At 36.7% G+C, this 15,255-nt stretch overlaps 1 pseudogene; it reads right to left on the bottom strand.

The window, feature by feature from the left end:
- Window positions 1-14,488: 14,488 nt before the first annotated feature.
- On the bottom strand, window positions 14,489-14,832 carry LOC113229856 (annotated as a pseudogene).
- Window positions 14,833-15,255: the final 423 nt, after the last annotated feature.

The raw sequence follows: 15,255 nt of genomic DNA, 5'->3' as shown, positions 1-15,255 counted from the left end.
GGATTGAGTGAAAACAGACCCAGTTCTAGTAACAAATTTATACATATGAAAAGCTTTGCTGCTAATTGATTCTATGTGAAGATCAAGGTGCAATTTACTGTCAAGAATAAGTCTAAGATCACGCAGGGTTACCATATTTAAAACTTGCTCTCGGAGAGTATATCTATAAGTACTTTTATTTTTATTTTCGGTGAAAGTAATTACATTACATTTTGGAATGCTTAGCTACGGTTCATTATTTTTACAGTATAAGCCCAACCGAAGAATATCTTTCTGGAACATCTTACAATCATTTAACGTCATAATGGGTCTATAAATCTTTAGATCATCTGCATATAATAGAAATTTCATATTGATAAAGTTGCAATGCGAGTTGGGGACTTCACATTTTCAGATTTGTGTACTTTCTTCGCCTTGCAAGTTTCATCACTACTTTATCTACTTAAGTAAAGTTAGTGTAGTATCCAGAATCAAAACACAATATAATCATTTGTTAGGTATTAGATTTAATAATTGCGTTAGAAAGTTTTGAATAAAATTTAATTTTGTATGACTAATTAAATTAATAAAACTGCTAATGTTTTCAGTATCAGTAACGATCCAGTATCCACATATACCTAACAGTCAAATACTTGCTATGTTTTGGATTGCTTAAAGTAACTTGAAAATACTTGACTGGTCACGAACGAGATTAGGTGTGCCTTACTAGGTTTATAAAGTTTCGGAAATTGATACCAGATACTTACTAAGGAAGTAGTATCCCGTTAAAAATCTATTTTCAAATATTTGTCAATTACTAAATTTTGTACAAGAGCAGACGTATTATCTTAGAAATCTATGTGACTAATAATTATGACGAATAACTATGTGACTAAAAAGTCGTTGAAAAACCAAATACAAAAAGACACAGTGAGGTCCGCTGGTTCATTCCGTGGGTGGTTCATAGTTGGTATAGCGCAGACGCTACCACACTCGTCGTAATCGTCTGCTAGAAGACGTTGGTTCGAATCCGGCCGGATCGAAGGAATTTTTTCTGAGTGTTCGATCTTTGTATTAATAATTCTAACAAAGTAGTGGAGTAATTTCGCAAAAAATAATTTATTATCAATTCAATAAAAATTTGAAATGTTTGTGAATGTTTTAATATACGTACATACCTTTCTACCATTGGGCTACGACCGGAATTGTTTATTTCAGTCCGTAGACCATAGTAACACTTTATTATATAGAAAATACATTTAATAATTTTAAAACATCAAATTACTTCTTAGAAAAAAATAATAATTCGAATGTCACTCAAAAAATGCTCTATTCCACTAAGTTCAACTATAAGTTCAATCAGTTGAACTAATCGGACACAAATATTCCAATTAGTTCAACTAGGTACAACTTTTCAAAAAGTTGTACTTATTGGACGAAATTCTTTATTAAAATTAAAATATTCCTTATTATCTTTATGTGTAGTAGGAGAACCAAACCAAAGTAGGAGCATGAGGAAGGAGCGAACATGTAAGTTGAACTAATTAATTCGATAAAACAAATAATTTTAAATTTATATTGAATTGATATTCAATTATGAGCAAAATTAAAAATATAAAATAAGTTTGAGCTGTAATGTTCCATCTACGAGGCGATTTCGAGGCAGAGCGGTTGTGCGAAGCAGTCAGGGGCGCAAACAGCTCTTCGATATGGATCATATTAAAAATGGAAGCAGGAAGACAAGTGCATTTGATTTGTATTGTACACAAGTTAATAACTCTTCAGAAGCCCAAATAACTTAGACTGGATCACGAACGCTTATAGCGTTCGAGTATTCAATCGACAAAGATAGGCCAACCTTTTAGCCACGCTGTCGTACAGCACAACTGGCTACAGGGGTAGTCTGAAGTATTCAGCGTCGAAAACGTGAACCGATTTTGATGATACTTTTTTGTTCGAAAGAGGGTACTTCGATAGTGCTTCCATTTAAATTTCAAAAAAATATTCCATCTCTAAGGGTAGCAAGCTAGGGGATGAATAGTCATTCATCCCCTATCCATTCATCCATTTGTCGACAACTAAGTAACACTAAGCTTTTGTTTCCGACCGGTTTTGTGTTTTCCGACCAGTTTTTTAGTACTCTACACTGAGATTTTTGCAAATACTCATGTTTAAAATATATTCCATGTCAGAAATAGCTAAATGTGTGAAACACCATTCTGCAAACATTACCAAATCGAATTGAATGTATAAAACCTTCTCTCCATCATAGCAGCTCCCATTGCTTAGTTCAGATGCACACGAAATTATCAGAGCGGCAAAAAGTAATGTAACTTCTGCCTTACTTGTCCAATACAGTGACAACTTTTTACGAGAAAAACGGGATAAATCTTAGTTTAAGTTGAGATTAACTATATTTTTCTTTCTTTTTTTCCTTGTTTATATAGAGACAGGCGGACAAGCGAGCGTGAGTGTGATTGGGAAATTGTGTGGTTTAAATATTTCTTTGGTGCATTCATTGTAAATTACATGTGAATAAGTATAAATTTACATAAATTGAAGGCTACTTGACGTATATCGTGACGGCGGTGCAACTAAATTGGATTGTGTTTAGATTAACAAATGAGTCAACAAACCCTGGCTGAAAATCAGCACACGGCCACAAGGATAAACTGAGCCTGGTCCTTCCATGCACTGTTGCTGTTTTGCAACATTGTCTCATGAACGCGCGTTTGCATCGCTGCTAAATGTTACCGTGTGTAACCACTCTTAAACGAATTATATAAGAATAAAATATCTAACTTTGTACATAATTTTTTTATGGAGATATTTTACTTTTAATACTACAGAGAACTTCCTAAATTTTGGTTTTCAACTGAAACCCCAAAAGTAGAAGTAAGTAGAATTTGCAAATTGCATAGCAGTTTTGCATAGCACAGACACACCGCACCGGCCGCTGCCCCGACAGTCGCCATCGGGTGCTTGTCGACGTCGGATCTGTGTCAAATTTTCTCCGCCTGCTCGCCACCTCACCTCCCAAAATCTAGGCTCGCGTTGCAATACTTCGTCTTAAATGGATCAAACCATTGCTACTCTATGCAAGTTTTTCCACAAAAGAATCTGTACAATGTCTCACAATGGCACAGAACGTGGCAATACGAGCTTGCATAAACCTGCCTGAAGCAGTATAACAGTGGAATTTCATAACTTCGTGATTTTCTACCCTGTTACAATTATCGACAACGCAAAGCAGAATTTCAATACAACACCACTTTCGCGGACCTCGTAAATCGGTTTTCATAGCAAAACAGTTGTTGAACTTTAGTAAATCCGTTACATTGCGACATAGCAACAACTGCTGCCGTGTGGGCGGCATATACTACGTCAGCACTCTCACCTTGTGAATATAGTGGAAATACACCCCATCTAATTGCGTCGAGCTTTTGATATACATTGTATGTACGTTTCTATAAATACATCCTTAATTAATCTAGGTCTGCTGTTGGTTGAAGGTGAAGTAGCCTCTGTTTTGTCAATAGAAGTAATAAAAATTAAATTAAATTTATTGAATATCACTATATTTGACTACCATGATATTTATTTTTTTTTGTGAAATTACAACACTAGTTTGTTCTAATTAATATAATAATAAAAATATCGAACACAGAGAAATTTATAAGGATGTACTCGAACCAGCGCCTTCTAACGCTCTCCCAACTGAGCTACGGAACGAAACAGCAGACCTAACAATTATAATAAAATCTAATTATGATAACATTATAATTAAAATTAAAAGCATACTAACTCTAAACGTAATACACACTGCCGTGTCGAATATCAGAGTTCGTTTGTATTTTTGTCTATCTACATATATTTTTATTAACTTTTTAAGTTAATGCGCTCCATTTCTTTTGTAAGTCTGAATTAGATAAGTTTCTCAGTAAGAGAATATGTAATTCTTAAGTGAACTAAATATTCTTTAACCGTAAATTCTTTTAAATTCCATTCTCTGCCTGTTCTATGCTTCGTACACAATAAAATATTCTTTACACACTTAAGAATACGTCGTCTTACTTTTTCAAACTCGCATATTAAAGCACAAAGCAACTAAAATGCATGGCATATACAAATTTTGCAGACTGATTTCACTCCACATTTCCTTCATATTCACACACTGGCTTTTATCTATTCTTAAACTAATGCATCCAGATTAACTTTAAAGAAATTTAAAATTAATAGAAAATTTTTCCCATCTCCTAAATAATCACTCTTTATAAGATACGCGTTTCAGAAAGTAAGGCGTCGAATATGGTCGGTAGTTGATACGTATGTCATTCAAAGTTTTTAAATGAAAAAAGTTTAAAAATTTTTAACTGACTTCAAAAAAGAGGAGGTTCTCAATTCGACTGTGTTTTTTTTGTATGTATGTTACGCGATAACTCCGGTATTTGTGAACCGATTTTCATGATTCTTTTTTTGTTAGAAAGGGGGTACTTCCATAGTGGTCCCATTTTATTTTGAAGAAAATCATCCACCTCTTAGGGTGACACTGTTCACGCATGAAGATTCATTTTTATAAGTAGCGCCTAAATTTTACAATCAATTATTATATTATTAAAGCAATTATTTTAATGGTTGATTTTGCTATTTCTCCAATTCAAGGCGTTTTTCTCTGCATATACTTTGAGTAGTGAGAACCGGTTTTTATTATCTCCAGTGTCAATTCCTGTATAATGGCGAATTTAAGGATATTTCAATAAAACTTAGCAAATATACGTAATTCCACGTACTTTTACCACGGTTTTTTTAGTACTCTGTACTGAGATTATTTTATTTCAGTAGAAAGTGTTGTATATAGTGAATATGGTACCCCCTTATTTATTTAATATTTAATTCAAAAGATATTCGTATCGACATATTACGGAGTCAGCGAATGCTTACCAAATGAAGCCAGAATACCAGCAAATTGCTAGTATTCTGGTATGGCTTTTACCGTTTCTTCGACACAGCTTTAAGCAATAATTTTATTTGAAATGTTTTATGCTTTGTGTTGGAGAATAAATTATTTTTATTTATTTATTTATGTGTATTAATAGAAGTACTTAGAAATAAAGAATCGGTAATGTTCACTTTTTGCTATTCTGCATTCATAAAAAACAGTCATAATCTATACAGCATTATATTTCAATCATGTATTAACAGAAATATTGAATTGACTCATAATATCTATTTACGTATGAGTTAACAGAACAAAACGAACCACAAAAGAAAAGCTAGACGCTTTAATACTGATAAACATTATACTTACATCTCCTAAATCTTATTCAGGAGCTCTTGTCGGTCATGAAATGGCCAACCATCCTAGATCAGTGCCCTACTTTAAGTTTACGAGACGACATTAACTGTTTACCTTATTTAATTTAAATAACTTCATCTACATCGTTTCCCTTGCCTCTCTTTTCTTATATCTTTCCATCTATAATGGTATGATTGGGGTTTTAACATTTATTTGGAAAATTTTGTTGATAACTTATAAACCAGATTCACTTACGGCGACTAATTTCAATGCAATAATAAACAAAAATATTTTCTACTACATATTTTCCATTAAATCTTTCAGGTAACGGATTTGTGCATATGCCCGGTACGTAGGAAAAAGTGTTCGTATGTTTCGGTTTTGTAATAATGTAAAACAAGTGTCGCTTGAGGCACGTTGTATTATATTGCTTAGTGTACAAGATATAACGCGAACTTGAAGTAGCAAAGAACTTTGTTGCACAAAGCAATTCGGGTCTTTGCGTTCTTTTATATTAAAACTTGGAAACTCAAGAAACTTGGAACATATCAGTGTATAATATTAATCCACTGCTGAAAGTAGGCTTTTTCGCGAAAGAAGGATTTGCGAAAATCCTTTGTCAACTTTGTCAAAAGTTAGGGTTGGCGATCCTCGTAGAGCTCTAATCCTTTCTGCTGAGCTCTAAGTCACTTTCTACTTTATTTGTGTCCCAAAATTTCACACGTTCTCTTAAAATGACAACTGTACAATTTGTAATCTCCTATAAAACGGTCATGACCCAATGATATAGGACTATATGAATGTCATTAGAAGGTTATTGAAGACGTCACATCGCTAAAAGTATTTGACCGTGAACGACCTTGGTTATATAAATAGGAAGTAGTCTAGCCCAAGTCAAATTTAAGGAAAGTTTTAATGGGGGTTCTTTGAGGTTGGGATGACGTCACTCTTTGAAATCCGTCGTTCCGAATTTTATTTAAAAGATTTTAGAAAATGCCAAGTTAACTGTAACCAGCGGTACCGCGACCAATTTTTTACTATACCAAGTGACGGGACGAACAAGTCGCAGTGCCACTCAGAGCTTTAAATCACAAAGGTCTTAGGGACACCGCCACTGCGCCCGTCACCATGAGACGTAAGTTGACAATACCCACGTGCTTGTAATTTCATCAGCACCCCTCAAAACCAAAAGGCAGTATTGCTCACATTACTGCTTGGCGGCAGAAATAGGTGGAATGAGATTGCAGTACTTCCCCGAACGACCTCTTTGACAAGGAGCTCTACTGCTACTAAACTTTGTGCGAAAGCTTGACTTTCGTACAAAAAGAATTTTCGGTAAGATCAATTTGAAACATTAACGTTTGTAAGTAATTATACTGTAAGTATATTGAAAATCTATGTCACTATGTTTGTCATGATACCAAATATGTTTTTGTGAAATTACTGCACTAGTTTGTTTCAATTATTAATACTGGAAAGACTGAAAACACTAACAAAAATTCCTTCGCACCGGCTGGATTCGTACCAGCGCCTTTAGCATACACATTTTAAGTTGCAGTAGAGCTCCTTGTGAAATATTTCGTCCAGGAAAGTACTGCCACCTTACCTATTTCTGCTGCCAAGCAATATCTGAGCATTACTACATTCCGGTTTTGAAGGGTAAAGGTGCTGGTGAAATTACAGGCACGTGGGACTTGTCGTAACGGTGCCTTTAAGATCAGTGCGATTAAAAGCTCTAAGTGGCTCTGCAAATGTTATGGATAGGCATGTCGCTTACCACCAGGCGCACGACTTGTTCGTCCCGTCACTTGGTATTATGAAAAAAAAAACCATGCCTGACGCTCTCGCAACTGAGCTACTGGACGAACCAGCAGACCTTACGAATTTTTTCTATGTGCTTGTTGCAGATCTTTGTTTTTGGTTTTTAACGATTTTTTGTCGTCGCTCAATCTGTGACAAAAACCTTTTTTCTTGGTTCTGGTATGGGTGTTCTGGGAAGTGCCCCAGAGAGAATTCCGTTGCACTGGTACTCATAGTACAAGGAATTATTTCCTAGTTTGAGTCCAGGTTGATGGAAAGTGACGATGAGGTCGAGGATGTAGCATGCACACCTAAATAATGCCTATTCACTCTCGCTTTCGGGGAACAAGTCTGCATGCAGGGAATTCCACCCTAACCGCTCGCGATATAAATGTGGAAGCGAAACGCTTCGTGCGAATCCTGGGAGTATCCATACCATAGGAATGGAACCCCACCCCATATCTAGTCCCCCAATGAAGAAAAGGGAAAGGCGGCATGAAATTACGCAATTCCATCGCACACTCTCCGTGATATATCCTGTAAAATACCGATAAGCTGGCAACTCTACGGCGGTGCTTTGTGTGGTGTATTTTTTGAAAATGTGAAGGGATTATACGATCTGAATATAATATATAATATTGTCTAAGGTCTATTAATATATTTTTATAACATTCGATTTAACGGAAGAAATGAGGTTTACTATTAATGTTTCTTGTTTATGAAGTTTCCAGAACATTTTTCTTTTGTTTGCGTGCGTGCTTACGTGTCATGCTTCTAGGGAGTTCTTCGGCTGTCTAATCAATTATTTGACTACATAATAACACGAAGATAGGAATTAGAGCAGGCAAACAATTAAGTTAATATATGGTAAGGGGTGGTGTTTATCCATTTCTAAATTTTAATACCTGATAATTTGTAATAGGATATAACATAATCTTAATACAGAGTACTAAAACACCGGCCACAAAAGTTCGTGAGATTACATCAGTTTGCCAAGTTTTATTGAAATCGGTTAACGGAATCTGCGTGAAACCGGATTCATCCCCTAGTTTGCCAGTTTTAGAGGTAGAATATTAATGATTAATATTTTCTTCAAATTGAAATGGGACCACTACAGAGGTACCCAAACTTCCAACAAAAAGAATCATCAAAATCTGTTCACAAATCCGCCGTTAGGGCGTAGCATACATAAAAAAATACAGTTCCGTTGAGAACACTCCTCCTTTGTTTTAAATTAGTTAAAAACGGATGCTAATACAATTCACAAATCTGAAAAAACTAAGGAACAAATGACTCCGCAGAATAACGACAGATACCTACGGGATATCATTTCGAGATTACGACACGGTAACCGATATCACAACGACCTTTTTGGAGCATAGTATTTAGTGCAATTAAAGAGTGTTTGTAAATAAAGTAATATTGGAAAATTAGTAATATTGTTCAAATAAAAAAAAAATGTTGTTACTGAGTTGATAATTAACATTAAAAAAAATTAAAAATTAAAACACTAAGAAATTTTCATAACACAATTTACAATTTATTAGTAGCAGTAGCGCTCCTTGTGAAAGAGTTCGTCCTAGGAAGAACTGCCACCTTACCTATTTCTGCCGCCAAGCAGTAAGTAATGTAAGCATTACTGCGTTCCGGTTTAAAAAAGTAAGGGTGCTGATGAAATTACAGGCACATGGGACTTGTCAACTTATGTCTCAGGGTGACAGGCGCAATGGCAATATCACTGCAACTACTATAGGCAGGCGTGTCGCTTAACAGCAGACGCACGACTATCACTTGATATTATAAAAAGAAACTAATTAATACAAAGGTCGACAACAAAGAAAAATCTTACGATCCGATTGAAGTCGAACCAGCGATCTTGCCATACCCATACTCATTCTTATACACTTATTCGAAAAAACTCAGTAGAAAAAGCTATAAAAAGACACAGAATAATTTCGTCAACCTGCTAACCTGAAATCTATAGCTAAGTTGACAGAGCAGCGCTAGGGTAAAGCGTGGTCACAGGCTCAAGTCCTGTCGGGTCGAAAAAATGTTCCATTAGTGTAGTTATTTCACAAAAACATATGAGCTCTACTGATATTTAAATATGTTATCATGAATAATACGTCTGTGCACAATTATGTAGGTTTAGTATGTAAATTTCCAAAGATAGAAAACATTATTATTATCATACAAGTTTGTTCAATAACCACACCTCAGCGAATCGAGACGCAAACCAGTATACATAAGCCATTCATCACTGCCATGGAGGAATTCGAAGGTCATTATTGGCATTGATTCCACCCCAGGCCTTGCATTCATCAATGTGACGTCATCCATCTATTTGCGAGACACATTCTTTGACTAAACTTGATGAAGAGAAATGTAGCCATACATTTTGAATCTTGCGTCAATGCTTTACAGACTTATCCTGCCCACTTTCGAGTGAATTTATGAAATAGTTTTGTTTTTGTAAATTTTATCGAAATGTAATTTACCATGTTCACTGGAATTTCATCAACACTGCATTATTTCATTAGGTGTTTCGAAAAAGTTCATATTTAATGAACTAATTTCAAATTTTTCGTAATAAATGCTGGCTGAATACCATATTATGCCACGAAAAGTATAGTAACGTACGCTGTGAAAAATAAGTATTATACAGAAATTCGCGTTAAAGACACTAATACGTTGTCTATAAACTGGTAACTTCTTTGATTTTATCTAATAGCATTTTTCCAGAAGTCTTGCCGCGTATTGTCGATTATTCTTAATGTTGATTTGTTGCGTCAATTTCTGCTTATGTCATCGCGTAGCTATTAGGGTGGAAAAAAGCATTGTCGATATATCATCGATAAAAAATAACAAAAAAATTTTTGCTCGAGATTTGTTTCACTTTTATTTTTGTTCGACATTTTAGGACACATATATTTCACATTGAAACGTTTTCGACATTTACGGTTACAATAAATTTATTATCACATAGAACCAGCACGACGCAATACAATGACTTGATTGACATTTTCTTGTCTGTTTCTGTTGTAAAGTTTATATTTATGAGTAGTTACCACACTGTCTGAGAGCAGTGAGCCACCACGCGCCTATGAGCCGTGGTAAGAGGGTCGCCCGACCGTGGGCGTGGTGGTCCGAGGTCGCCTGTTTTTGGATTCGTTGTGAGTCGGTAACTTCAAAGGCGCGAGCTCGAGCCAACGCGCCGTGGGAAGAGGGACGCCCGAACGCGCCCGTGGTCACCCGTGGTGGCCTCTTTGGATCCGCCGAGTATCGGTAACTTCAAAGGCGCGGCGCGGAAACCAATAATTGTATGAGTAAAACAAACGACGTATGTTCAATTCAATAAAATCTTAACAGTTTACCCTCAACCTGTCGAATAATATCATCCACCAGAGTCGTTTCTTCTCCATTTTTTTAGTATGTTGTAAACATTGCATAATATAAAAGTGGCTGCAGAAATAGCTATGCGTTTTTCTTGTGACATTTTCGAACGTTAGCTCGAATTAGACTAAACTCTCGATACACACACGAATACGCGCCACCACGCGCCACCACGCGCCGCAAAGCGTGGCGTTAAAAACCGGTCTGTGGCCATTACACAGTTAAAAGCATAAAATTTAACACTTCGGCATTGGAATCGTTCTAAACACAAGCAGTACAGAGTTAAATTTAGATCTTAAGTATCTAGCTTGACCTGCTCTTGACCCCTGTACACTGCGAAATTTTCTCAATAACGAAATAATGTTGCATGTTGCAATATTGCAATGAACAAATATTGTTGTTTATAATGTTAGCAATCAAGGTTGTTAGTATTTTAAAAATAATCCTGTATAGGCGACTGCACTCCAGACCAATATTTTTCAGCTGCCCTGCCAAAACATTTTCTGTTTATGGATAGTCTTCCACCTTTTATTCCTCGTATCGTAAATTTCAAGTTTCTGTTATCTGTTTTTACAAACCGCCTCTTAATATAAACGTAATTAAAAACGTTATATATTTAAATATTTCCAATGATGTTGGTTAATCGTGTTGTTTCGTATTGTTTGAGAAGCCGGAATGGACTTCAAGAGCAATGTTAAATAGTTAAACAAGAAATGAATCAAAGTGTAGCTCCCATGACTGATTGGAGATTGGCAGAATTCTTCAAGAGAAGCCAGAAAGTAAATAATATTTTCAATTTCGCCGGTAACATCCCGGTCTCAACTACCATCGACCACTGGGTGGCATTATACCTATCATACGATTCTGAGAATACTAAAAGGCGTGTGCGACCGAGTTGGGTTTCTACGATACTATATACATAGAGATTTATTGTTATTATATTTCACCGTAACATTTTCTCTGTTTTACGAGACTCGGTCCCCTGCTCTCAAACATATTGAACATTCACGAATCTAAATTTCATGTTAATTCCACGCATTTTGTAAAGCAATATTTCAATGAAACCCATTAGGTGTTAACTACGGTGCTATTAATTCCTTTAAATTACAATTGGAATAGAATATTTAAATAAAGCGACGTGTAGTATTTATTGTGATCAATAATTCATGGCTCCTCTAAGTTCTCTATACCCGTTAATGTCGAACTCTTTTTGTCGCAAAATTGGAGTTTACAATTTGAAATTGCCATTTATTTCAAAAAATTATATACTCATGCTACAATAGAATCCTGCCATCTTGCCGAAATAATGATTCATTTTATTGCTTCGTGGTAGAATAGTGTGGAACAAGAATTCTGAAAGTCTTGGAATTCATTTTCGACTGCTTCACGAAAGCTTATATTGTTTTCCTTGTAGACAACCGTGAAATTGCGGAAAAAGGTAAAGGTAACAGCCAGTAAGGGTCTAGTTTTTTTTAACAAATATTGTTCTATTGTACTTGTTACAATCGCTATTATTTTAGTACACTAATGAGCAAAAATAGAAATGGTCTATGTGAGCAGCTATAAATAGGTTATTTTTATAAATAATAGACACATACTTGGCCACAATCTCACCTAATGTTAAGCGACGATGTGCCTAAAAATTGCCTATTCACTCTAGCCTTGAATAGCCCCGAATTGTACTTCTCGGGAAACAGAGTACACAGGTAGAGTATTCCATTCATTTGCCGCACGCATCAGAAAGGAGGAGGTGCTTAGTGCGCATGGGTGGTATATCAACGACTTAAGGATGTAGAGTTCCGGACCTTCTAGTCGACCGAAGGAGGAACAGTGAGGGTGGAACTAAATTGACGAGTTCCTGCGCATATTCCCCGAACTGCATCCGATAGAAATCTGACAAGCAGATCACTTTTCCGCGAGGACCGAGGTTTTCCAGCTTCAACTCTACAAGAGAGTTGTTTTTAATAAATCTCTTTGCTCTTCGCGCCCCCGAGTGCAAGGCAGCTAACTGATGATGGACAATGGCAATGGGTTAAGGAGCTAGCTATAGATCGTAGGGAATGAAGGAGGCTACATCGCAAGATCATGATTTTTGTATGATATCAAGTGAAGAGAGGAACAAATCTTACACTTGACGGTAAGCGACACGCCAACCCAAGAAAATTACAGTGCCACTCAGAGCTTTAAATCGCACAGATTCGAGATGTACTTCCATAGAAGAAACCTTTCGCAAGGAGCTCTACTGCTACTATTATTGGAAGCATGCACACCTAAATAATGCCTATTTACTCTGACCTTGAAAAGGCTCGTATTATTACTGACGGCAGAAATATATATGGCAGCAGAGCTTCCCTGGGCGAACTCTACCACGAGGAGCTTTAGTAATATTAAAGCTTGAATGTGCAACTCCTAATAATGTGGAGATTTTTTTTATAATATCAAGTGCCGTGACGAATAAGTTATGCGCCTGATGGTAAGGTACACGCCTGTCCGTAAGAGTTGCACTATCACTCAGAGCTTTAAATCGCAAAGATCTGAGCCGCACTGCCACTGCGCCCGTCACCTTGAGACATAAGTCGACAAGTCTCATGTGCCTGTAATTTCACCAGCACCCTTACTCTTTAAAACCGGAACACAGTAATGCTGACATTACTGATTGGCGGTAGAAATAGGAAAGGTGGCAATGCTTCACTGGGCGAACTCTACCACGAGGCGCTTTAGAGTTGTTAAAGTCAGGTGTGATGGTGAATGACGAAAAGCTTAATGCTACAACTCCTTATATGGAGATGGTATGTTCGGCAGTATTCACTCTAGCAATAAAGATTAGAAGTAACGGTGAAAGTCGGTTAACTCACCGTGGTGATTTATCTACTTGTTTTGAGTATAACAATGATAACAGCGATCAGATGTCACGGTTATTCCAAATCTAAGAAAACTATGAATATTATCAAAAACGTTTTAGAGCAGTGCGTGTTGCCAGCGATGACCTACGGCTCTGAGACGTGGTCACTTACTATGGACCTCATAAAAAACCTAAAAGTCACTTAACGAGCTATAGAGCGAGCAATACTCGGCATTCCTCTACATCGATCGATCGAATCAAAAATGAGGAGATCCGTAGAAGAACTAAAGTCACCGACATAGCTCGAATGATTAGCAAGTTGAAGTGACAGTGGGTAGGGCACATAGCTCGTAGAACTGACCAAACGGCAGTTAGGGCAGAAAGGTACTTGAATGGAGACCACGAACCGGAAGGCGTTCAGTGAGACAGCCCCCTACTAGATGGACAGATGACCTGGTATGCGACGTATGCACGTCGCGTTCGATCTTTAGGGGAGGCCTATGTTCAGCAGTGGACGTCTTCCGGCTGATATGATGATGATGATGAAGAAAACTATAAGGGAGTACACCGCGTCTGAACCACCAAATTGTTGCCTACAGTTTTTCTTTTTTGTACACTGCGTCGTCGACGTTCAATGTTGTGTTCATTGATTGCAATTATCATACAGAATCCATTTTTCATCACAAGTACGGTCTAAAACTCCTTCACCTCTATGTGTGATCCTGAGAGTCGACCGGTTGGGATCCCGCCACAATGTGAATTTTAATTCATTTGTGGTGAGAGTACCAACTCAACATCTATCGCCCTTCATGAAGGATGAGTTTTGACCGAAGGGTATCATGTCATGTCACCGACGTTTCCGAGGCCGCTTACCGGACACCCACGTTGCGTCATACGTCGCGAAAAAACCTGTAAATAATAATTAGTAATTAGTGTTTGACTATATTATTATGTATGTTAGTCTATAAGGTATGTATTTATGGCTCTTTATAACCTGAATGTAATAAATAAATAAGTTCATTAATTAAGACGGTGCAAGGTTCAACGCTCTTAGCCCAGTTCATGTGGTACCCAATTTTTTAGTTTTAATCACATTTTACCGATAGCAAATACTTGTAATATCAATAAAAAAAAGAATAATAATATTTTTTTAAAATCAACCTACATTTTTTTAATTCTCATCCGCCAAAGCCGTGCCACGTTCCTTGTCTCTTTAGTGCATAAACTACATTCACAGCCATAACGGTTTATCTCAAGGAACAAAGAATTTATGTGGTCTGTGGTTTTTCTTTTCGCATGCTTCGTATGTTACGGCATCACGAATGATATTTTCTAAAAATAATTTCAAAACGTTTCTCGTTTCTTCGTAAATTAAACCAGAAATTCGTCTGACACCGCCTCTTCTTACTAATCTTTTAATTGCAGGTTACGTTATGCCCTGGAGGTTGTCTCTAAGAACTTTTCTGTGTCGTTTCGCGCCTCCTTTACCCAGTCCTTTCCCACCTTTTCGACGACCAACATTTATGATAGTTGTTTTTTAAAATTAATAAAATTAAAAGAATATTAAAAGGATGAATACGAATGCGCGAAATATATTCTGGGTTTCAATATGTTCTGGAATATATACGTCAAAGCATGCTGCTAATTCTTCAGTAGTTTTCTATGGATAGGCTTCAACTATAGGTAGCAAATAAATATTATTCCCTTAAGTTCAGCTCGTTCACAAGACTTAGTTACCAAATTTATGCTTGCACTGTGGAGTCGATAAAAATAAATAAGTGACGGGACGAACAAGGCGCCCGTCTGGTGGTGAGCTACACGCCTGTCCATAACAGTTGCAGTTCCACTACGCCAGTCGCAATAATAGTCACATTACTGCTTGGCAGTGGAAATCGGTAATATGGCAGTACTTCCCAATACGAACTCTTTCACAAAGAGCTCTACC

Source organism: Hyposmocoma kahamanoa, unplaced genomic scaffold (genome assembly GCF_003589595.1).
Source record: "Hyposmocoma kahamanoa isolate Upper Pololo Valley unplaced genomic scaffold, ASM358959v1 62, whole genome shotgun sequence".
Lineage (NCBI taxonomy): Eukaryota > Metazoa > Arthropoda > Insecta > Lepidoptera > Cosmopterigidae > Hyposmocoma > Hyposmocoma kahamanoa.
Note: the sequence above shows the minus strand (reverse complement) of the source record. Positions and strands in the feature narration are given on the sequence as shown.